The sequence below is a fragment of the Phascolarctos cinereus genome, unplaced genomic scaffold (genome assembly GCF_003287225.1).
Source record: "Phascolarctos cinereus isolate Bilbo 61053 unplaced genomic scaffold, phaCin_HiC Scaffold_8;HRSCAF=390, whole genome shotgun sequence".
NCBI lineage: Eukaryota > Metazoa > Chordata > Mammalia > Diprotodontia > Phascolarctidae > Phascolarctos > Phascolarctos cinereus.
In genome coordinates, this window is record NW_027556291.1 from 59847085 (window position 1) to 59873092 (window position 26008).

The 26008-nt window shown below is 42.5% G+C and overlaps 2 long non-coding RNA genes across 3 annotated transcripts in view; one reads left to right on the forward strand and one right to left on the reverse strand.

Moving 5' to 3' along the window:
• Positions 1-22144, forward strand: part of LOC144454986 (uncharacterized) — a 269329-nt gene extending 247185 nt beyond the window's left edge. The window contains exon 2 of the long non-coding RNA XR_013483595.1: positions 21798-22144. This is a non-coding gene — a long non-coding RNA (uncharacterized LOC144454986). The remainder of the gene's footprint in view (positions 1-21797) is intronic.
• The window catches only part of LOC110203686 (uncharacterized), a 222437-nt gene that overhangs the window by 89867 nt on the left and 106562 nt on the right, over positions 1-26008 (reverse strand). The gene's annotated exons all lie outside the window — the stretch shown is intronic.

Genomic DNA, 26008 nt, shown 5'->3' on the forward strand with positions numbered 1-26008 from the left:
AATTTTCTTAATCTCATCTTTGATTTAGGGATGTCAATTTTGATATTTAATTGGAGATTTTCTATTTCTTCTTTTGCTACTTTAAAAAATTTCATGCCCAATTCTTTGATCTGTCCCTTCTCCATTTTATTGATGGAAGCATTGAGAAATAGAAATTTCCCCTAAGGACTACTTTGACTGCATCCCACAAATTGTGACATGTCGCCTCATTGTTGTAATTCTCTTGAATGAAATTGTTGGTTAATTCTGTGATTTGTTCTTCAACCCAGTCATTCTTTAGGATTTGATGATTTGGTTTCCAATTAATTTTGAATCTGTTCTTCCACATCTTGGTAACTTATATTGCATTGTGGTGTGTAAAAGTTGCATTTAATATTTCTGTATTTGTCCATTTGTTTCTGAGGTTTTTATATGCTAATATATGTTCATTTTTTGGTGAAGGTGCCATGTACAGCTGAGAAAAAGTTATATTTCTTTTTGTTTCCATTCCGTTTTCTCCAGAGTTCTATCATGTCTAATTTTTCTAAAATGCTTTTCCTCTCCTAAACTTTTTTTTAATTTGTTTTATACAGAGATTTCCCTAATTCTGAGAGCAAAAAGTTGAGGTGACCCTTTGCATAATTTTGCTATTTCCTTCCATAAGTCATTTATCTTCACATTTTAAGAAGTTGGATGCTCTGCCATTTGGTGCATATCTGGTGGGTATTGATATTATATGATGGTACCTTTTAGCAAGATATACTTTCCCTGCTTATCTCTTTGAATTAGGTCTGTTTCTGCTTTTGCTTTGTCTGAGATCACGATTTCTACCATTGCCTTTTATACTTCAGCTAGAGCCTAAGTGGTAGGGTTAGGGGGCAGGGAACATATTGTCTGAAGCAAAGGCTTTTTTACACATTTCACTTTGATGTTTTCAGAGCTAATTTTGGGAGTTTGGAAGTTTTCTGTGGTCCAAAGTGATAGGATTTGGGTGGAGGTTCGGTCATTGCTTTCCCAGTCTATGCTCTGGTCTTTACCTAGGAAGAACCCCTGATCCCTTAGGACTGCAACTGATATTGCTACACAGAGTCACTGCTCCATTTTTTTGAAATTAATTTTATTTATATTTTTGGTGAGGCAATTGTGGTTAATTGACTTGCCTAGAGTCACACAGCTAGCGAGTGTTATGTATCAGATGCTGGTTTTGAAGTCAGGTCCTCCTGACTCCAAGGCCAGTGCTCTATCCACTGGGCCACCTAGCTGCCCCTTCACTGCTCCTTTTTGACCAGAAGTGACCTTACCCCTCAGTACCCTTTTTCCATTGGTATTACAAGTGATACTGTTCCTCAGGGTCTTTGCTCCCACTTGTCAGAACGTGCTCATTGCTGCCCTTGAATTGTGACCCAGAAGTCTGTATAGGCAATGGAGTGTCCAAACAGCTTCCAATCTTGTGTCTTGAGCTATCACAGGGGTCTCTGTCATCTCTTTCTAACCAATTGCTAGGTCCCCTTATTGTCTCCGGCTTGAGAGCTCCCGAAGCTACTGCTGCTTCTGACTATTAAAATTAACAAAATAACTATAACATAGTAATAATAAAATATAATAAAAATAGAAAATCATTCTGAGGTACAAATTTTAAAAGCAAATAAATAATGATTTCATAGTAGTGATTGACAGGTTCCTCTTAGGTCAACTAATTTCTCAGTAATTAGTGACAAAGGAGTGATTTCAGAGTTTATTTTTGTAACAGTAAAGAGGAACTAAAAAATTACAGCCATGTTAGGAAACTTGTTTTGAGTATAATTCAGTTGAATAAGGCAGGTCATCTGATTGGTTTGCTTCTCCCAGGCTTTCTGAAGCCAAATTACTACTGTTGGCAACATTCAGCTGTCAAAGTGAGATTACCCCAGAAATCTTTGCCCCACAGCTGAAGCAGTTTGAAACCAGAAAGCTTCCTTCCAAGGGGCCCATAGTTTCAACTAAGACTGGCAAAGAGGAACTTATGGTTTGTAGTTAGCAGTCACCCAACCCCCCCATCCTGCACTTGCCAGAAAGGGAAACCCAACCTCAGAACATTACACCATTTAACTCATACTTAAGCTGTAGCTGAAGAAAAATAAGGGAGCTTATCCTCTAAGTCTAAAGAAGTTAATCTTTTGTCAACCTCCCTTTCTCAACCGCCAGAAAGGGGAACTTAGCCTTTGAAAAGAGTCTTCTTTTTTTAAAATTAATTTATTTTGACTTATCAACAATCACTTCCATATGCTTTTGAGTTTAAAATTTGTCTCCGCCTCCCTCCCCACCACCCTCCCCAAGATGGTGCACAATCTGATATGGGCTATACATATACATTCCCATTAGATATATTTTCACATTAGTGATGTTGTAAGTAAGAGTTAGAACCAATAGGAGGAACCACCAGAAAGAGGAAACAAAACTCAACAGAAGAAAAAAAATATCAAATAATATGCTTCGATCTGCATTCAAACTCCATAGTTCTGTCTTTGGATGTGGATGGCATTTTCTATCACGAGGCCTTTGGAGATGTCTTAGATCCTTGTATTTCTGGGAAGGCTTAAGTTTATCAATATCAGTCATCACACAATGTGGCTGCTATTGTGTGAAAAGAGTATTCTAATACTTTGATTATTTTGTTCCTACAATATGTCTTACTCGAAATTATCTGCTACTAAGTGATGAAGTCTTATTAATCTGTCTATTCACTAAATCTGTAGGTAACCTAGACTAAAGAGAATACCTTTGTTAGTTTGTCTTAGCTGTTAGGGCTAGCTTTTCTTAAAGAAGGGAGGTTAATCCTACAATCCAACTAAAATTAAATCAAAGTCATCAATACTAACTGATTTACATGGTATTCCTTTTCAGTCCACCACCTCATCCCACCACTGGTGTTTCCTGCACATGGGCCCCAGGCCAGCCTCCATCCCTGTGTTACAGATCTTGCCTTCTGGCCTTTTAAGTTGCTTTGGGCTTGGAAAAGTGTCTCAACCTGATCTTTTGTTGGCTCTGCTAGTTGAGAATTCGATGTGAGGCATTAGTTTAAAGTTGTTTGATGAGGAATGTTGAGAGAGGTTGGCTTGGTGCTTCCTCTACTCAGGCTTCTAGCTAATAACTTCTTGACTTGAAGGTAGAGGATGGGACAGAGGAAGGGTTAGGATTAAGGGAACAGCACTCCCTAGAAAGTTTTGTTTCAGCTTGCCTCCCAGAACTAAATGGGCTTGCTCTTTTTTCCTCCTTTCCATTTTTCTTCACCTTGGAGTCACCAATTAGACATTGCTGTTGGACAACAACACTTCTTAGGTGGACAAAGAAAGAGGAAGTGGGGATTGGCAATGGGGCCATTTTGTATTAGAATGGAAGGAACTTGGATTTGGAGTCAAAAAGGCCTGGGTTCAAATCCTGCCTCTCTATTGATGACCTGTGGAAATAACCCTAAGCAAGTCAATTAAGGCCTCTGAGCTTCAGTTCCCAGATCAGTAAAATGAAAAGGTTTCATCACATAGCCTCTGAGATCCCTTTCAGCACCAAATCTATATTCCTACATGTGTCTGTAAGCAAATCACTTCTCTCTGGGCATCAGTTTCCTCATCTATAAATTGAGTAAGTTAGATAGATAACTTCTGATATCCCTTGAGGCTATCTAAAATCTTGCATGCCCTTGGGCAAATCACCTCAGTAAGTTGAGGGCATTGGACTAGATGGTCTCTGAGGTTCCTCCCATCTCTAGATGTAGAGTCATATCATCCTGTGGGCCCAGTGACGGCCTTAAAGGAATGACTGGGAAGAGAGAGAACTAAGGCCAGAGACAAGCACCACACATTTGACAATGTTGGTAGTGCCCGAAAGGAGAAAGTTGGCTTTGTTCGGAATAGAGTGTATCAGTTGGAGAGGGAGGGAGAACATGGTTTAGAGGGCAATGAAGTGAATGAAAAGCCTGTGAGACAGAGTTTCTGGATAACTAATAATCAATTTATTAAATAGGCTAGCTTATAATCAATAAAGTCGTGGTCAGTGGTCTCTTTCCATAACCAAAGGGAAAATCATGGAGATGACTGAAAACTTAAATACTTTGGAAAAGGAGTTGCCCCTGACAGGTGAAAATCAACCCTGATTGGTGAACAATTAATGAGGGGGTGGGTGTATTCATGAGGAGATGGGCTAAAAGTCTTCAGCTCCTGTTGAGGACATGGCTTGAGCATGAGACTGAGTAACCTCTAGCAATGTGGACAAAGGAATCCATCTCTACCCAGACCACTCTGGTTAGTTTTCTCCTTCCTGAGCTGTCACCCTAAATCACAATGGGGAGGTGTAAGGGCATGAATTTCGTGCACTGGGGCTGGAATTCTCTTAGATGATGCTCCGTTTACAGTGGAAACAGAAGTAAAATCTTCTAGTTGGTTGGGGTGCTGTCCAGGATCAAGGAGCATGTTGCCTGAGGATTTGAAAATCTCATTTAACAGCAATGTCCTTCAGAGCCTGAGTGATTTACAGGGGTTGGTCCCTGAATCAGGAAATAGAGAGAAAAAGCCTCAATCCTAATTTAATAATTGGTTATTAATATAATAGAGAAAAAAATCACTTCTCTCAGCAAGAACATGACATTTGGAAGTAGAAAAGCCAGTTTGCAATTATAGCTGTACTACTGAGGATAATAATTACAGCTGTAGCCTCATTCTCTGCTTTTGTATAGTCACAGGATTGATGGTTTTCTTTTCTTTTTCTTTTTTTTTTTACTAGCCCTGGACAGGCCAGTTCGGTGGTGCAATGGATGGAACACTGGGCTTGGAGCCAGGAAGATCTGGGTTCAGTTCTGAGCCTAGGTACTTACTAGCTATGTGACCCTGGGCAAATCACACAAGCCTCATTTGCCTTAGTTCCTCATCTGAAAAATGGGAACACACAGGAGAAGGAAACAGCAAACCTCTCCAATATCTTTGCTAAGAAGCCCCATGGATAAAAGTCTACAGCATCACATAAAGTCAGCCATCACTGAATGACTGAACAAGAAGCCCTGGGCAACTGACCAAATATTTACCTGAATTCCTGATTTCACACTGGTAAAGTCTCATTTAAACTTGATGTTTCTTTCATAAATTTCCTTGAAAATAAAGATCAGGGTTTGTTTGGGTTTTTTGTATTTATTTCCTCACAATTTTTGACCCCTTTGGTTGGACCACATTTAAATTTTATCCACCTAACCACGTTTGAGGGTAAAATCAGCTCAATGGTGTCACCAGTGCTATGAAGTCTTATCCTGTACCAGATGACTTTTGATATGATGGAGGGTTCATAGATAATTTTAATGTTGATGATTTAGTCTGCATTCCTATTGATCCTGAAGGAATTGAGTATTCTCTTCATTTCATCAATTTAGGATTTTATTAAGCTTAGATTCTTATAATCTAGCCAATAAGCCAATAGCTTTCTGATGTTCATACTCCTTAAGAGTCTGCCCAATATGATGGATGTGCTAATAAACCTTGTCTTTGACTGAAAGAAGGCTTGGGTCTAATTCTTTTGGGAAGGACCTGTGTGTTGTGATTTTGGGGTCCCAGCACCCCTGAACCCCTAAACTGCATCATTTTCGTGGCCCCATGCAGGGAAACTGCCTAACCCCAAGTTCTTCTCCAGCCAAGACAGGAAGGTATGGAAGCCTCCACCCTCCCCTCCTTTCTTGCTCTGCAGTTCGTGTCACTCTCCAGGCACCATGGACCTGGGTACACCTTCCACAGCATAGAGGACAAGGATGGATGCCCTATCAGGAAGTGTATGCTCAATTCTGTTAATTCCCTTGGTGCTAGGGAATTGGGGAAAACTGCAGTTGCTTTTTGGTTCCCTGAGGCTTACTTACTCCCTTCTCTCTGCACCTCTGAATCCTCCTTCATGGAGGTTACAGGGAAAGTTAGAACAGCTAAAATTATCTTGCAGATTCTGGAGGTTTTGTGGCTGATCATTAAGGAGTTTTGAAACACCTGTACAACCTGGTCACTTCCTTCCCTTGAGTCAAGAGGGTATCTGTTAACCCCTCTCAGAGCAGAAGAGAGTTTCACCCTTAACCCCTCACCTTTGATTTCACCCTCCCCCACCTGGGACAGGAAGGAGGGGGGAGGGGCAGCAGCTACAGTGTGGGCCCCCATGGCAATGGCCTTGGGCCCTAGGGCAACCTTTGCCTGGAAGCATCACCCAGGTTCAGCATAGCCTGCTCAAGGTAATGAAGCTAGCCTTCAAACTTGGGTAAGCACACTCTTTTAAATTTGTAGTTTTAACTGTTAATGATGAGATGTTGATTCCCTGTGTAAAATAATTTGGAAGTGCATTTAACAAAACTGCAACTTTTCATAATTTGGTTACTGCTACAATAATTTAGCTATTGTTGTTTGTTGTTTTAATGTGTTTTCGTATGTTAACTAGCTAAAAAGATTGTTTGGGTTATGTATGGCTTGCTGAGAATTTGCAAGTGTATAGACATCCCTAATGATTGGCTTTTTGCACCAGGACAAATTTAAGTTTGAGATGTAAATCCTGGAAAAGTTTTTCCTAAACTGTGATAAGTGAAACCTGTTGTTCGCAATAAAAGCTGGTGGGAGTTATTTTAAATTGTCTGCTGGATCGTAATAATCCATCAATAATCCACCATCTGAGCTACTCAGAGAGAATGTGACACTGGTGGGGAGTCAGCATTGGTGAAAATCTGAGAGGACAATTTTAGCCTCAGTCTAAGATGAGATCCTCCTGGCTCAGTTTCCTCATTATGTTCTTTGAAAGGGCATGTTACCCACCTGGCTATTCCTGAATCTGGCTATCAGGTGGATTTGATACTGCGTGGTTGGAAATCTGAATCATCTAATTCCAAAGAGAATTAAAGATGTTTTATTCTCCCCAAAGTTGGGCCCTAAATCTAGTCTCTGTGTTAGATCTGGGCCCTGCACTCTTCTGTCAGATTTGTGTTGTCCAGACTACAGGTCATTCACCTACAGTTGGTAGCAAACAGCAGGTACCAGCCAGTGTCCCCCCATTGTTCCCAGGATGCAGCCTGGGCTCGGTTCCAGTCAACCTCCTCTTTGGGACCCCCTCAAGGCAGGGACAGGTCTATGCCCCTTGCCAGCAGGAAGCAGTTTCAGAAGCCAAGATCTTCACCCCTTCCCCCAAAAGAATTTGGGTCCCATTTGTTTGAGGGGGGGGATGATGAGGATGGGATCTAGACCCCAAAAAGAAAAAACTCTGGACTTTCCCACATGGCCAGATCTCTGATGTTCCCTGAGGCTATAATCCCACCCTTAATCCTATCTAGGCTCCATTCTCCCTTGACCACCCCAGGAGTTCTATTACCCCATAGACTACTTGGCCACTCCTAGATCCCTCCCATAGCCTTTCTGTATATAAGGTCCATCTTGTCTCCATTAAGATGATTAGATTCTTATAATCTAGACAATAAGCCAATACCGTACTAATGTTCAGACTCCTTAAGAGTCAGCCGGATGTTCTAATAAACTTTGTCCTTGGCTGAAAAAAAAAATTTATTAAAAGCTTACTGTGTGCCACACTCTGCTCTGAGTGCTAGGAATCCACAGATAAAAAGGAAACGGTCCCTGCCCTCAGAGAAAAGCACATCCTGTTGGTGGAGACAACTCTATTTGAGTAATACAAAACTAAAGTAGCCTGGCCCTTAAGAAGTGAAAGAAGATAAGTCTCACTATTCCTTTCCAGAGGTGAAAGATGCACAGGGATGGCAGCATGAATTTACTTCCAGATATTTTCAGTATATTAATTGATTTCACTGAATTTTTTAAAAATATTTTTCTTCTGTTGCATGGCTCACTATATACTTCTGTAGTTCAGCCATTTTTCATTCCGTCAGAATCTTTATGATCCTATTGGGTCTACTTACTAGAGTGGTTGGCCATTTCCTTCTCCAGATCATTTAACAGATAAGGTACCTGAAGCAAACAGTATTATGTGACTTGCCTATGTCATATAGCTAGTAAGTGCCTGAGGACAGATTTGAAGTCAGCTCTTGCTAACTCTGGGCCCACAGCTCTATCCACTGAGACACCTAGCTGCCCTAGTCTGTGTACAGTCAAGCACTATAGAGATATGAACAATCCATTGGTGAAGTCTTTTAGAGGAAGTGGCAGGGGCTCAGTTCTGATGGGGGTCCCTTCTTTCCTGCATCGCTGACTGATAACTTCTTTGCCACTGTCTCATCCTGGCCCCTGCCCCTCTTGCCTACTAAGCTCTTTCAGACTCAGTTTCCTCATCTGTAAAATGGGAATGATGCTGGCATTTCCTACCTAACAGAGCTTTTGTAAGGAAAATGCTTTATCCATATCTGAGTTGTATAGAAATATGAGTTGTTCTATCATTAGTTTTGTCTCAAATGATCTCTGTACTGGGAATAAGAGAGAAAGGAAAGGGAGGCAACTAAGAGGAAGCCTGTGCAAGGATCAGGAATGCCCAAAAAGTGAGTAGCCCAAGTACAGCAAATACTAGGGTATACTAGGCATGAGGGGAGACTGAGCACTGGGATGGATAGCTTTCCCAGGGAGGTGGGAAAGGAAGTCTGGAGTCTTGGCCAGCCAGAGAGGGGCAGGGGCAGGTGGGAATTGGAGCAAGAGAGGTGAGAAGGGATTTCTCATACCACTCAAAGCAAGCACATGGAGAAAAAAGCCTTCCCCAACCAGAGGGGAGACACTGGTGCTGCCTCAAGGCCCCTGGAGACCTGCAACATGATTAAGAAGGGTGAGAACTGAGAAAAGTACATAGGATTTGACCTCTGAGAGATGGTTAGCAACATTAGTGAGAGAAGTTTCAGTTGACTGATGAGGGGAGAAGGTGAATTATAGAGAGTTAAGAAGAGAGAGGAAAGTAAATAGAGGTGACTATTGTTAATGCTCTTTCCAAGGAGTTTAGCCACAAAAGGGAGGCTATATATGAGATGATAATTATAGGGGATGGATGAATCCAGAGAGAGAATCTTTTAAGGATGGGGGAGACATAGACATGTTTGTGGGCAGGGTGAAGCAGCCATACACAAGGAGATACTGAAGTGAGAGAATGGGGATGATAGAGGGAGCAGTCTGCTGGAGGAAATGGCTGGAAGGGGACCCCTTGTGCAGGTAGAGAGTGGTTTGGCTCAGTAAGGAGTAAGCATATCTCTATGTGTGAGACAGGGCTGGGAGGGGGAGACAGGGACAGAAAGCATCTGAGTGATGTGAGAGGAAGAGGAGGGGAGAAGAAGGAGCTCTAGGGGAATGACCTCAATATTTTCAGTACAATATGAGGCAGGGTTCTCGGCTGAGAGGGTGAGTGGCTTTGGGAAGGAGCCATGGAGGTTTGAGGAGATGACAATTTTGAAGAGCCATAGTGTGAGTGGGATAGTGAGTTAATTAGAGAAGTATAAAAAGATTGCCTTGGGGCTCCAGGAGTAGCTTTGTAACATTTTGGGAAAAACTAAGTGCTGTTTTACTAGGAAAGGAAGAGGCATGGATGGAAACCATGCTGAGGAGAAATTCTGGTACACATTAGTCCTATCACACAGGACTTGGAATTGAAATTTAAAAATACCTGGGTGAATTTTGCACCGACCCTTTACCAATTCACTGTCAGTGGTTTTGAGATTGGGAAAAAGAAGTGAAATAGCATTTTGGGCCATGCCTTTAATTACTCTGATAACAAAGCAAAGCAGCTGTAGGAAGAATGAGGTTTTCTGGGAAGTGATCTCCCTGGCCCTAGATTTTGTGAAGCATCTGTCTCTTTTCCTATGATGATGATACAGCACACATTGTTGTTTGTGGTGATGACAAATGACCAATGTGGATCTTGGTGCATCTGACCAAAGTACACATAATGTTTTTGTAGAAGCACAGTATGGTTTTGCTTGGTTGGGTCATTTTTCAGTTGTGTCTGACTCTTTCTGACCCCATTTGGGATTTTCTTGGCACAGATACTGCAGTGGTTTGCCTTGTCCTTCTCTAGCTCATTTGACAGATGAAGAACTGAGGCAATGAGGGTTAAGTGACTTGCCCAGGGTCGCACAACTAACAAGTGTGTGAAGCCAGACCTTAACTCAAGAAGGTGAGTCTTCCTGACTCCAGGAAGGCTTCTATCCATTGTGCCACCTAGCTGCCCGTGGTTGTGCTACCTTATCCCCATGGGCTTCCTCTGATGCATATGTGAGTATTGCCAAATTAGGTGGTTTACTGAGAGGATATCTGGGAGAGCTCTCCAGGGTCTTTGGTGCTGAAGTGATGTTTTTTATATCTGTTGATATGTCATCTAACCTAAGCTGTTGTGTAAATCCTTGAAAACTCATTTCAGCAACAGATCAAACTGGGATAAGGACTGCTCAGGTTAGAGAGACAGTAGGATGTAAACAGGCATTCCACAAAAGAGTTCAAGTCAGACCGATAAGTGGCTGTTGAATGTTCATGAAGTATAATGGGATAATTTTTGGAAATGACTTTTCTTTTGGCGTTTAAAAAAGAAACTTAGCTCTCATCCTTCTGGTCTTAGAACATCTAGAGGGATGAGGGTACACTGGTGAGGTAAGAGGCAGCAGAATCTAATGGCTACCCCACTCTGTTATGGGAAAATCTGGGTTCATCCTACCTGACTAGCTGTGGACACTTGCTAGCTTTTTGACCTCAGACAACTGTCATCAGCGTTCTGAGGTTCAGTTTTTTCCTCTTTAAATTCAGAAGGTTCAACTAGTTGACCTTTGAGGTTCCTTCCAACTCTATCTCACAGACCTCAAGTGAGATTTGGGGCAAGTCCCTTGACCTCCCTGGGCTTCATCTTTCTCTGTAGGAGAAGGGGATTAGACTAGTTGGACTCTGAGGGTGCTTTGAGCTGGAGATTTAAGTCCATGACCTTGTAGACCCATTTGGTGGCTTGAGGTAAGGACTGGGTGAAGAGGGAATGGATAAAGAACACACATAAGAGACTTGAAGGAAAGAGTTTGTTCAGCATGGAGGCCATGGTCCAATGGCCAGAATAGGGGGATATGGAGTTAGAGGAGCCAGATTGGAGTCCTAGCTCTATTACTGCTACAAGGACTACGTGTAGAGTCTCCTTCAGTGTCTGATTTTTGTGTACTTCAAGGTTAATTTTTCTTTTATACCATGCTTGGGCTTCCCTGATTTGACACTGATAACATCTTGGCCAAAAATGGTTAGTTACTTAACAAATATCCTTCATGGCTCAGACCAGGCTCTTTCTTGCACATATTTCCCCCAAGTTTTCTCCCTGTCAGTGGGCTACATTAACACCCTGCCTGGTGCATGGCTTCTGGGCTTGGTTGTTGGTCTGTTTTCTTGCACTCACCTGCTTGGTGATCCTCTGACATGGCTGCCTGTCTCTCATCCAAGTAGAAGGGCATGGTCATTGGTTTCCCCAACTTCTCAGGGCAGGAGTGACCTGAGAGACAGCCTTTGGGCTTACCTTCCACCACCTAGTGCTTGAATTTATTGAGGGGGCTGAGTCACCTGAGGTCTCCATGCTCTAGGCAAGTTTTTGAGAGTACAAATTGCAGGCAGATAAGGTTTCAAAGGAGAGATTTTCCTTCTCTGCGAGTCCTCCACAGTCCTCAGCTGTCCTGCCCTAATCCCTGCAGTTCTCATCAAGATACTTTCTTCTCAGCCTCCAGAGCCTCCTGGCTAGATGCCTGGCCCCCCTCAGGTGCTTTGGGTCCCCTGCGTGGTGCTCCTCTTAGGTCAGAGAGCATCCTGGACCCTGGGAGGATTCCCAGCCTTCTGCCTCAACTCTCCCTCTTCATTGGAGGGGGGAGCAGCCCAACAGTGATTGCTGCTAGTTTCCTCCAACCCAGGCAGGGGCAGGGACAGACATGCTTGCATGCCTGAGGCTTTCCCAGCCCATGGCCTGATTTTGTCTCCTTCTGCCTGGAGAAAGGAGGTTGAGACCAACATCTGTTCCAGACCATCCCTTTCCTCCTCAGCTCTAGGGGTTGTCAGGAATCCAAGTTCCATTAAGGGGTTAGTGGTCTGTTGCTGCTGCTGTAGCTACTGTCCTTTTCCCTTTTGTGCAGCCCAGGATGCCCTACCGCCCCCACCATTGCCCTCCCCCTCAGTTTTCCATAAAGGGCTGATCCACCCCCACAACACCAAGCTGAGCTCAGCTGCCCCACTGCCATCCCAGCAGCAGCTCCCCTCAGGAACCTGAGACCTGGCTCAGCCCTGGGCCCTCCTCCAAGCACTGTGGCCTCCTCCCCTCCCCAGGCTGGGTGATGGGAGTTAAGAGAAATGACTGGGAGGGGCCTCCCTACTCCTCTGTACATTACATCACAGAGCCCCCTCCCCTCTTTTCTTCCTCTTCCCTGTGCTCTGGGTGGAGACTAGCCCTGCCCTACTGTGACATCACTGTACCCCCTCCCACCCTTAACCAAGTCAATCCTCTTTGTTTCTGGAGAAGGAGGAGGCGGAGGATGTGGAGGAGAAAGAGGATGAGAAGGATGGTAAAGTGGAGGAGAAGGAGGAGTGAGTTTCCTTTTCCTCTGAGTCTGGGAGGGAGGGCCATGAGCATCTGGAGATCTGCCCAGCCCTAACCTGCTCCCCTCCCCCTCTTCCTCCACCACAACATCCCTCCCTGATCCCAGGGAACCCAGAAGTTCCTACACTTTCTTAAGTTGGTGTGTATAAGGTAAGCCCCCTTTTCTGCCATGGCCCCTCTTCCTGCCCCTCCTGTCCCTCCACATACTTCCCCTTATATTTTCATCTGCTCCCTCTTTAGTCTTTGCCTCAACCTCCCCCCCATCCCAAAATGACTTTTCTTAGTGGCTAGGGGCATGTGTGTGGGCTTGGGTGCGTAATGGGAGTATTAATATCTTTGTTTATGCATGTGTTGTGTGTGTAGGACAATAGGATCATGTGTGTATGTATGTGTACACGTGTGTACCTGTGTGTGCCTGCTCCTCCAGAGCTGCTTCTGCCTGGGGCATCCTGCCTGCCCAGGTCTTTGTCTGGAGGTCTGGGGCTTGGAGGGCCATGGGATGGGGTGTGGTGGAAACATCAGGGAGAAGCTTTTGTGGATACTCCCTCCCTGCCCTCCTCTGGTGGACTTTCCCAACCTTCCTTCCTTCCTCCCATCCTTGGCTTGGCCTGGGGACTGGGGAGAGAGGAGACAGTGTAGGAAGGAGCCTCCTGCTTGCCTTCCTCATCCTCAGAGAGAGGAGGGTGAATCTTTCCCAGGGATGGCCAGAGAAGTGACTTGGTCCTACATGCAGGCAAATCCTTGATTTACTCTTTTAATGGAGCAGTACTATTCTGACTGTTATTCTGGAGGACACAAATCTTCTCTTCCACCCTTTCCCCATTCTTTTTAATTCCATTTAAACTTTCCTTAAAGGAATCCAAGTTACAAGAGCCTTCTGTCTAGTGGTTTTGAGTAGCCGTTTATTAAAAGCATCCCACTGGGGATATTTAATTTTCTTGCCAACTTCACCACAACATTTCTTAAGGTAATTTATTTTATTGAGATCAAAAGAACTTCAAGTTGGTTAATGGTGACAGGGTTGTCTTGGGTCAATTTCTGCCAATTAGTTAAATACCTGCAGGTTTGGTCCCATAATATAGAGATACACAACCAGCTGCTCTCCCCTGTGTGTGTGTGTGTGTGTGTGTGTGTGTGTGTGTGGGGGGTGAGGTAACTTCACTGTCTTAGGAAGTTTGGTTACACGTGAGAACTTGACCAAGGTCTTACTTTATTCTAGAATTTTTTTTTTTGCCAAGTAATGTGGGTTTTGAAAATCAGTTCCTGACTAAACGGTAAACCTGGGGTGTGTGGGTCCCAAGCTGCAGGTTTTCACTGCTCTCTGCTGGCTTCCCCTCCAGTGGGGTGCCAGCCCTGTGGTGCCCATGCCTGGGGCTCCCCCTCAGACACCTCTGAGACAGTCTAGGACTCTTCCCCTCCCCTTTTCCATATCATCTCTTTTGTTTAATGTTGTTCAATTTAATGGTATATTTATTTTTTGTTCTGGTTTCACCCAGCACCTGGTGAAAGCCTTCTTGTGGAAGAGAAAGAAGGGACTGTCCCTGAAACTTCAGATCTCTACGATTTGCAGACTGAAAGAAGAGATATTTTTTAAGGTGCACTTCTCTCATTATGAGGGATTTGGAACATTTTGTCATAAATCTGTTGATAACTTGGATTTCTTCCTTTGAAAACCTCCTGTTCCTTTGACCTATTGGAGCATGGTTCTTAAGCTTAGAAATTGGAATTAGTTCCTTTTAAATCTTCCATATGCAACAGTCCTTATAGAATTTTGCTGCAAAGATGTTTTTCCTCGTTTAACTGTTACCGTTCTCATTTTGACTGCATTTGATCTGTGCAACAACATTTCAACTTTATAGAAGCAGAATTATCTGTTGTATTTTCTGTGATTCTCTGTTGCTTCTTCTGGCATAGCCTCTTCTCCTATCAATAGATGTGAAAAGTAATTTCCTCCTTGTTCCTCCAATTTGCTGCTTACTCCCTCTTATACCTAATTCATGGATCCATTTGTAGTTTAATTTGAAAGGTGCTATGAGGTGTTAATGTCCTGTTGCATTTATGGTAGACTGCTTTTCCCTTACCCTATCTGTTTTTTCCCATCAACTAGTGTGTGCTCCCTTCCCCTCACCCACCCAATTGCTGTCTTTGGATTTATTAAACACTAGGTTATTTTATTTGTTTGCTTCTGTACATTGCATAACTAAGCTTTCCCACTGATCAACCTCCCACATTTTAACAAGTTCCCATTGTTTTCCAGGCAGCTAGGTGTGCCAAGGGGCCTGAAGTTAGGAAGAATCATCTCCTTCAGTTCAAACCTGGCCTCAGACACTTACCAGCTATGTGACCTTCAGCAAGTCACTTCACTCTCTTTGCCTCAGTTCCTCACTTGTCAAATGAGCTTCAGAAGGAAATGGCAAACCACTCCAGTGTCTTTGCCAAGAAACCCCCAAATGGGGTCAGGAAAAGTCAGACAGAAGTAAACAAGAACAATTGTTTTCAGAATCCCAGATATGTAGTATAGATTGGATTTGCTGCTGATAATCACTAACCCAAAGCCCTTTCTTTCCTCCTTCCCCACCTCCCTTATTACCTGTGAGATACTTGACCTCTTTTTAAACTTTTTTTTTTTTATTGTTTTCTGTTTCTTATATTACCAGGGTATCCCATGTATCCCTCCCTCTCCCCATCCTCAAGAGCCATGTGATGTGATAAAGAGTATTTTTTTCTTTTAGGGAGGAAAAGAAAAGTGAGCACAACTGATTGATGCGTTCAGGAAAAGGTGTATAATATATAACACCTGTGGACCTCTCAGGTCCTGAACAGGGTAGGGTGATGGTGTCTTCTCATGTTTCCTTTTCATTCCCACTTGATTGTTAACATTTTGGTTAATTTTTTATGTCTCATTCTTTTCCTGTCAGTTGTTGTAGTTACTGTTTGTATGTAGTGTTTTGTTTTTTCTTTTTTTTTACTCTGCTTAATTCACTTTTCATCAGTTCACAAAGATCTTTCTGTACTTCTCTGTACTCATCACACACATCATTTCTCACAGCCTGGTAGTAGTATTCCATGATGTTCATTATGTTTCACACTTTGGTTAGCAGTTCCCCAGGTGATAAGGGTAAAGAGTAGGGGCAGACCTGTGGCCTCCCTTGGTGACCCCTGTCCCTCCCTGCCTTTGTCTTCTCCTGCCTAGAGAAAGGAGGCTGAGCCCCGCCCCTTCCCCTCACCAGCCCTTTCTTCCTCTGCTCTGGAGGTTGTGAGGAATCCAAGTAACATTCAAGGGCTAGTGGTTTGCATATGCTGCTGCAGCTACTGTGCTCCTCCCTTTTGTGGAGCCCAGGACAGCCCTCCCTCCCCCTCCCCCTTCCTCTCTTTGTCTTCCCCCTCCCAGTTTCTGTAAAGGGGCCCACCCTCGACAACCCCAAGCTGAGCTCAGCTGCTGTCCACCCCCCCATCCCCAGCATCCTACCCTCAGGAACCTGGGACCCTGGCCAGCTCCAGGATCACTTCAAGGTCAAGGATGCAGCTGCAACCCCCTTCTGTAGCCAGTGTGGGTGATAGGGACAGAGAGAAATGACTGGGGTGGGGGGCGGCTCCCCAGTGCTCTGGGCCTGATGTTAGAGACCTCTTCCCCTCCCCCTGCTCTTCTGGGAGACTAGCCCCGCCTTGCAGTGATGTCACAATGCCACCCCCCTCTGACCCTCTATTAAGTGTAAGTCTTCTTTGACTCTGGAGGAGGCTGTGAGTGGGGCGAGCAGTTGGAGGTCTGCATGCTCCCCCGCCACACTTCTCCTCCCCTTCCACTCCACACCCATCCTTCCCCTCCATTACCTCCATCTTTCCTCCATCTTCCAGACTGACCTATCCTGAGGGTCCTGCTAGTGCCTATGGGGTTGTGAGTGAAGTAAGTGCCCCCTCCCTGCACCTGCCTCAGCCCCTCACTTTCTTTTTCTCTTCCCTTCCCCCCTAACCTTTTCATGAAGCTGACCCTCTACCATCCCCAGTTAGTGCTCAGAAAATGTGTGTAAGGGTGGGTGTATCAGTACCTTTGTTTATGCCTGTGTTGTTTTTGTCAGTAGGAACGTGTTTATGTGTGTGTGTGTGTGTGTGTGCGCGCGCGTGCGTGTGTGAGGGAGAGAGAGAGAGAGAGAGAGAGAGAGAGAGAGAGAGAGAGAGAGAGTCCATGTGGGTGTGTATATGTGTGTATGTATGGCTATGTTCAAGAGTGAACCTGTGTGTGCCTTCTCCTCCAGGGATGCTCCTGCTTAGGGCTTGCTGCCTGCCCATGCCTTAGTCTGCAGGTCTGGGGCTTGGGGGTCATGAGATTGGGTGGGGTACACTGGAGTTGAAATTGTTTTCTGGGCAGCTAGGTATTCTGTGGGGCCTGAAGTCAGGAAGAATCATCTTCTTGAGTTCAAATCTGGCCTCAGACACTTAGTAGCTATGTGACTCTGGGCAAGTCCCTCAGTTCCTCCTCTGTCAGATGAGCTTTAGAAGGAAAATGGCAGACCACTTCAGTATCTTTGCCAAGAAAACCCCAATGTGGGCAGGAAAAGTCAGACGGGACTAAACAACAACAGTAATTGTTTGCATAATCACAGATTTGTAATGTCTTTGGATCTGCTACTGATAAATCACTAACCCAAACCCCTTCCTTTCCTCCTTCCCCACCTCTGTTATTACCCTTGAGATACTTGACTCCTTTTTTATTGATGTTTTCTGTTTCTTACATCACCAGGGTATCCCATGTATCTCTCCCTCCCCTCATCCTCAAGAGCCATGCCATGTGACGAATCATATTTCTTGCTTTAGGAAGAAAAAGAAAAGTGAGCACAACTGATCAATGCATTTGGGCAAACGTGTGCAATGTGTAACACCTGTGGACCTCTCACTTCCTGGATGGGATAGGGTGATGGTGTCTTCTCATGTTTCCTTTTCATTCCCGCTTGATCTTTAACATTTTGTTAGAGGTACTTTTAAATTTTTGTTGAGTCATTCTTTCCATTTCAATTGTTGTCATTACTGTGTACATATGCTGTTTTCTTGGCTGTGTTTAATTCACTTTGCATCAGTTCACAAAGACCTTTCCATACTTCTCTGTACTTCTCACACATATCATTTCTTATTTACATTAAGTACGTACAGTATTCCATGCCTTTCCTGTTCCATGTCTTGTTGATAAGTATCTACTGTTTCCAAATCATAGCTGTCACAAAAAGTGGTGTCATAAGTATTTTGGAATATATATGGACTTTTTTGTTATTAATGGCATCATTGGGTTGTAATGGAGTCTTTGTTCTAAAGGCTTTGGGCATTTTCCTTTCCTTCTTTGCATAATTTCAAATTACTTTCCAAACTGGATGTGTCATTTCACAGCTCCTCCAATAAGGTATTAGCATGTGTAAATCCCTATACCTTTTTAGGTATCAAAAACATAGTTGTGCCATAAAAGGAATTTGATAGGAGTCCTTCTTTACCTGTTGTTTCAGTTAGTTTATATAGTATTGGGATGAAATGTTTTTAAATGTTTGGTAGAATTCACTTTCACGGTTGATCTAGTCCTGGGAATTTTTTCCTAGGAAACTCATTTATGCTTTTTTCAATATTTTTTCTTTTAAGATATTGTTATTTATGTATTCTGTTTCCTCTTCTTTTGACATGGGCAGTTTATGTTTTTGTAAGTATTCATCTATTTCATGTAGATTGCCAGTTTTGCTGGCATAGGATTGGGCAAAATAACTCCTACATGATGCTTTAATTTCCTCTTCATTGGTTACGCATACGCTTTTGTTTTTGAGACTGGCAATTTGGTTTTCTTCTTTTTTTTGTTAATCAAGTCACCTAAAGGTTTATCTGTTTTTATTAGTATTTTCATAAAAGCAGCACCTGCTTTTATTTTATAATTTTACTTTTTAAACATCTTAGTCTCACCTTTGATTTCCAATTTGATGTTTAATTGAAGATTTTGTCATTTGTTCTTTTTCTCCTTTTATACATTTCATTCCTAGTTCCTTGATTTGCTCTTTCTCTGTTTTATGGATGTAAGAATTTAGAGATAGAAATTTCCCCCAAGTACTGCTTTGGGAGCATCCCACAAATTTCGATATGTTTCCTCATTGTTGTAATTCTCTTTAATGAAATTATTGGTCGATGCTATGCTTTGCTCTTTGATCCACTTATTCATTAGGATTGGGTATTTTATTTTCCAATTAATTTTTAATCTATATTTCTACATCTCTGTAAAGATATTGCATTGTCTTCTGTAAAAGCTACATTTAATATTTCTGTTTTTCTGCATTTGGTTATGAGGTTTTTATGCCCTAATACATGTTTATTTTTTGTGAAAGGGTCATATGCAGCTGAGAAAATGTTATATTCCTTTGTATTTCCATTCAATTTTCTCCAGATTTCTATCACATCTGACTTTTCTGATATTCTTTTCCTCTCCTTAACTTCTCTTTTGTTATTTTAGGCACAGATTTGCTTAATTCTGAGAGGTGAAAGTTGGGGTCACCCCTTGGTATAGTTTTACTGTCTATGTCCTTCTGCATGTCATTTAACATTCCGTTTAAGAAGTTGGATATTCTGCCATTTGGTGCATCTTTGGTTAGTATTGATATTATATTATTGTCTATGGTATCTTTTAGCAAGATGTAGTTGCTCTCCATATCCCTTTGAATTAGGACTATTTCAGCTTTTGGTTTGTCTGAGGTCATGATTTCTGCCATTGCATTTTATACTTCAGCTAAAGCCCACGTGTCTGTGAAAGGGCAAGGGGAGTGATTGTGTGAAACTTCAGGCCTTTCACACTGCTGTTTGCAGAGCTAGTTCTGGGGGTTTGAAAGTTTTTGGTGATGCATTTGGGGAGAGGTTTGGTCACTGCTTTCCTGGTCTGTGCTCTGGGCCTTACCCAGGAAGAACCCCTGATCCCTTGGGACTATAATGGATCCTGCTCCTCAGGGTTCCTGTTTCCTCTTGCCAGAAAGTTGTCCTCTCTGCCCTTGAACTATGACCCAGAAGTCTGTGTAGGCAGTGGAGTGTTCAAACAGCTTCCAAGTTTTCCCTTGGGATAGTTCAAGTTTCTTTTGCTGCTGCTTACATTCAAGGTAGTTTATATTCTCTGTGTTACCACTCCCAGACCCTTGTACCCATCTTACAGAAAGCTACTTGAGGAGTTCCTAACTCAGGTAGGACAACTAGAGCTTTTCCCCAGAGTAGGTGGTGAATTTAGAAGGGACTGAGTACCTGTAGAACTTCAGTACACTGAGAGGGAGCTCTTTTCTTATTCTTCCCTGGCCTCAAGTCAGCCTCCTGAGCAGTGGCTTGGCAACAGTCTTCTGGAATCTCTGAATCCCTCCATCTAGGTGGTTCAGTGGTCAGAGTACTGGGCCTGGAGTTAGGAAGATCTGTATTCAAATGCAGCCTCAGGCATTTACTAGTTATCTGACCTTGGGCACGGGCAAGTCACAGTATACCCAGTCAAGCACTCTTTCCTCTTTCTGCCTGCTCAGGAAGATTGACAGCCCATCTGAATGTGTCTGTGATCTTACAGAGTTGTCTGGATCACTAAGAGGTTAGATGAGTTTACTGTGGTCATGCTGCTGGCATGGATCCATAGCAGGCCTTGAACTCTGAGCCTTCCTGACTCTGAAGCTGGCCCTCTCTCTTTAGGCCTCAGAGAATCCCTCACTTCCATCCAGACAGAATTCAAGCATGGCCTATTCCATGAAGCTTTCCTTGCTTCCAGCTGCTAGTGGCCTGGCTCCCAGACTACCTTGCACTTTGCCTTTATTTGTATTTATTTTCCATATACTTGTATTTATTTTCTGTCTCATTAGAACATAATCTTCTAGTGGTTAGGGATTGCTGAGGGGGCAAGGCATGTGTTGAATTGTCATCTGGGAAGTATTCTCTCAGGCTGTCTCCCAATCTAGCAAGGGCATTTATTAGAGGTTAACACACCCAGCAGCAGGCTTTTCTCCTTAAGGGAGGCAGGAGCAGCCCTAGCCAGGGTGAAAGTGGTTCTTTTAGAGGGCAAGGGTGCCTAGGATTGACTGATGGAACAGTTGGCGTGTTAATTAGTTCTAAGGTTACTTCAGGGTAAGCAATGGTAGGTACTGTGTGCTATTGTGGTCAGTTATTAGTTAGGGACTGGAGGCTGATTGGTTAGTTCAGGGGCTCTGGATACAAGTTGTTGTCAAGGGCATTCCTCATCAGGACTGTGTCTTTAATAGGGTTTGCATCTCCAGAACCCAGCAGTGTACCTGTTATGCAGGAGGTACTTAAGAAATGCTTGTTGATTGCTTAATTAGGCCACCTGCCTTTCTCTGTGCCCAGCACATAGGAGGAGCTTCATCTATAGCTATAGAATGAATAAATTGAGTAATAGACCTAAGGTAGAGTAAATATGAATGATTATAATTCCATCTCTTAGATATTTCTCATTTATAATTTTCATTACTTATCACTTTGGTTTTTTAATTATCATACATAATTCATGCATTTCCTTAGAGTGTAATTTGATCTGTTGTGTGAGGTGTTGAACTCTTCTTAAATTCCTGCCAAACAGCTTTCCTCTTATGTTATCTGGTTTTTTTTTTTCTCAGCTACAGACAGTTCTTATTTTGGGTAAGTGGACTCTTGGGCAAACCTCCAAGTAGAAGGATTTTGAAGTAACGTGAATTTGCCCACACATCTGGCTACAAGGGAGGGAGGGAGGCAGGAAGGGGGTCACATGCCTGTGAAGGGAGGGGGCCAGGAGATGGTTCAAGGACACATGGGAGGCCTGGGACACAGAAGCAAGAGCAGGAGGAGGATCTGGCCAGTGTGCAGGCCAGTCACATGATGGATGGCCTGGCCAGAACTGAGAGGAAGAACAAGCAGGTGACAGACTTATAGAAGCTGGACATGGCCACATGAAGAAGAAGACAGGCAACACATGAACCGAGGAAAGACACACAGTACCCAATTGTGGATGGACAGAAGACAGACACCGACACCAGACAGGCAGATAAACAGGCAGAGCAGCCAAAAGTCTCCTCTCTCAGCACTGGAGGTCTCAAGCCAATCCCTGATCCTGAGGCTGCAGAGGTGGAAGGAATCACTCCGCATGTCCAGAACCCCTTTCTTTGCTCCTTCCTACCTCTCCATGGATACTCTGTAGATTCTTGACCTCATTTAAAATTCTTTACCAATGTTTACTGTATCTTACTTCATGGTATCCCATGTATTGCCCCCTCTCCTTCTCCTCCTCTCTGAGAGGCATGCCATGTGACAAATGGTATTTTTTGTTTTAGGAAGGAAAAGCAGTCAACACAACTAAGATAGTACACAGAGGAAAAGATACTTGTGGCAGGAGACACACACTCTCTGGGAACATTCATGTTACTGCAAGCTTACTCTCTGTGGAAGCACACCTAGCCTCAGAACACTCAGCAGACAAGACATTTGGGGTTGAAGACACACACTCTGAGAACATTCTACTGACCAAAGGCTTACTCTCTACAGAAACACATGGAGGGAAAAATGGATATTTGATGAAGTGGAGACCTTTGAAGCATTCCTGATGAAAAGACCGGAGCTGGAGAGAAAATGTGACTTTCAAATACAAGACAAACATTAAAAGGTAAATATGAAAGAGAAATCATCAGTGACTCAATAAGGTTAAATTGTCTACTTTTCTATAAGGGAAGAGGATGCACATATCTTTAAGAATTTTGTCATTATTAGAATAGGTAGAGGGATTTTACATAAAAAGAAGGTTTTACATAGGAAGCCAGTTACATTGGGATGATATAAAATAAAGGGATATGTGAGAAATGTGGATTCCCTGGGAGAAGGCAGAAGGGAGAGAAAGAATGGGGGAAATGATCTCATATAAAATAGTTGTTCAAGGAAGAGCTTTTACCCCGGAGTGGAAAAAGGTCGCATGGGAGAGTGGCCAATGCTTGAACTTCAGTCACATCTAAATTGGTTTACAAAAGGGAAAATATCTATATCTATTTTATATCTGTATCTATATATACTTACTCAATTGGTCATAAGAATCCATCTTACTCTAGAGGTAACTAAGAGAATGGGAAAAGAGAAAGAAAAATTGGTGATAAAAGGGCAGGCTGATAAAAGAATAGAGTGGTCATATGCAAAACCAAAATGAGAGGAGAGACAGGATAAAAAGAGAGAAGGAGAAACAGAAGACAATAGGATGGAGGGAAATGTATAGTTCCTCATCCTAACTGTGTAAATGGGATGAACTCACGTATAAAATGGAAGGGGTAAGCAAAATTAATTACAAAGCAGTATCTAAAAATATGTTTGTTTGTTTTACAAGAAACACACTTGAAACAAAGAGAGAACCACAGAGTTAAAATAGGGCTCTGGAGCAGAAAATGTTATACTTCTGCTAAATTAAAAAATGGAGGGGTAGCATTCATGATCCTGAGATCAAAGCAGAAGCACAAATAGCCCTATTAAAAAGGTCAAGCAGGGAAACGACCTCTTGTTTAAAGGAATGACAGACAATGAAGTAATATCAATCATAAACATATTTGGGAAATGGCATAGGATTCAAATTCTTAAAGGAAAAAGTAAACGAGTTAGAGGAAGAAATAGACAGGAAAACTATAATACGGTGTTACCTCAACTTTTCACTCTGAGAGCTAGATAAATCTAACCATAAAATGAATAAGAAAGAAGTTAAGAAGAGTAATAGAATTTTAGAAAACTTAGATATGAAAGACCTCTGGAGAAAACTGAACGAGGATAGAAAGGGGTACAGACAGAGGGTGCTTTATGGAAATTTACATTATACAAATTGGACTTCATGTAAGGAATTCTATAAGAAATGTGCATTCCAAGAAAACACCTATGCTTTACCATACTATACTGGGATCTCTTTCTCCTCCTGTCCCTCAACTTGGCACTCTGTGGCCTCCTACCATCACTAACCTTCCGCCCCAGAAAAAGTAAAAGAAAGTCCTCCAAGTGAAAGCAGAAGAACAGACCTGCAGAGAGACAGCCACCACCACTGCTGAATGGGGACTTGGCTTGAGACCTCCAGCGCTGAGAGAGGAGACCTTGTTTTCAGTCTGCCCACCTGCTCAAGAGTTTGGTGCCCGCATTTTAGTATTTTTGTCCATCCATGCGAGTGTACAGTGTGTTTGTCCCTGGTCCCCACCGTGTGTGGCCTGTCCTTTCCTGAATGTTTCCATGTGTGGCCCTCATGTATCTGCCTGGAGGGGTATTCTTCCTTTCAGTTCCAGCCAGGCCCACATGTGGCTGGCTCCACCAGCCATGTGTTCCTCCTCCTGCTCTTGCTTCTCAGTGCCCAGGCTCCACTTGTCCTGGAACCATGTGCCAACCCCTCCTCCACAGGGGTGCAGTCCCCTTCCTGCTTCCCTCCTGCCCTTTTCCACTTCCATGGGTAAATTCACATAATGTAAAAGGTCTGCGGGATGGTCCACTTAAGTTGTTGTTGTTGTTAATATTTATTAAGTGTTTTATTTTTCCCCAATTATGTGTAAAACAATTTTTCACATTCATTTTAAAAATTTTGAGTTCTAAATTCTCTCCCTTACTCCTCCTCAAACTCCAACCTACCGCCTTCCCCCCCCCCGCATTGAGCAGGCAAGCTTTTTGATATAGGCTATACGTATTTAATCATTTAAAACATATTTCTATATTAGTTATGTTATAAAAGAAAAAATAGACCAAAAAACTGTCAAGAAATATAAAGTTAAAAAAGTATGCTTTGATCTGTATTCAGAGACCACCAGTTTTTTCTGTGGGGATGGATAGCATTTTTCATCATAAGTCCTTCAGAATTGTCTTGGATCTTTACATTGCTGAAAATAGCTAAGTTATTCATAGCTGATCATCTTATAATAGAGCTGTTACTATGTACCATGTTCTCCTGGAACTACTCATTTCACTTTCCTTTAGTTCATGTAAATCTTTCTAGGATTTTCTGAGACTACCCTGATCATCATTTCTTATAGCATTCCATCACACTTATATACCACAACTTAATCAGCCATTCCCAATTGATGCTTATCCCCTCAATTTCCAGTTCTTTGCCATGAGAAAAGAGCTGATATACATATTTTTGTATGTAGAGGTCCATTTACTTTTTTTTTTTTAACAACTTTTGGAATAGAGATCTAGCAATGGTATATTTAGGTCAAAGGGTATGCATGGTTTTAGAGCCCTTTGGGTAAAGTTCCAAATTGCTTTACAGAATGGTTGAATCTGTTCACAGCTCCACCAACAGTATATTAGTGTCTCAAATTTCCCACATCCCCTCCAGAATTTGTCATTTTCTGTCCTATTAGCCAATCTACTATATGTGAGGTAGTACCTCCCAATTTTTTCATTTGCATGTCTCCAATCAATAATGATTTACAACTCTTTTTCATATGGCTATAGGTAGCTTTGATTACTTCATCTGAAAACTGATTGGTCACATCTTTTGATAATTTATCTGGTGGGGAATGGCTCTTATTTTTATAAATTTGACTGACTTCTCTATATAATTGAGAAACAAGGCCTTTATCAGTGGAACTTGGTTTCAAGAATTTTTTTTTACCACTTATGTTTGCTAACGGTATTTCTCTCTATCCTACTTCCCCCTTATTTCTTCTATTCTCTTTCTCCTTTCACCGTGTCCCTCCTTAAGTGTTTTGCTTCTATCACCTCCTCCAATCTGTCTTTGCTTCTATCACCACCTCCTTCTCTTCTGCCCTTCCTCTCCTACTTTTCTCTTGTATAAAGTAGATTTCTTTATCCATTGTGTGTGTGTGTGTATGTGTCATTCCCTCTGGGGAAATTCTGATAAGACTAAGGTACAAGTGTCCCCCCCCACCTCTCCTCTCTTCCCCTTCACTGTAAAAGCTCTTTCTTGCCTATTTTATGTCAGATGATTTACCCCCATTCTACCTCTTCTGTTCCCTTTCTCCCAGTGCACTCCTCTTCCTCACTCACACCTAAATTTTATTTTTGAGATATCATCCCTTCACATTCAACTCACACCTCTGCCTTTGGTCTATATATACTCCTTCTAACTGCCCTAATGATGAGAAATTTCTTATGAGTTGCAAGTGTTGTCTTCCAATGCAGGAAGGTAACCTATTTAACCTTATTAAGTCCCTTATGAATCCCCTATTTATGCTTCTCTCTAGTATTGTATTTGAAAGTTAAATTTTCTATTCAGCTCTGGTCTTTTCTTAAATCAAATGTTTTATTGATAATCCAATATTGAAAAAATAATACAATCCCTTAGACTTGTTTAGCTACCTTTGACAGTTTAATAAATTTCAAAGAGTAAAATAGGATAACGTTTTCCTTTTTTATTTAGTATTTTCTTTTTTCCTAGTTACATATAAAAACAATTCTTAACATTCCTCTTTGAGACTTTTAGTTCCAAATTCTCTCCCTTCCACCCTCCCCACTCCTGCTCATTGAGAAGGTAAGCAAATTTGATAGAGGCTATACATGTGTAGTCATGCAAAAC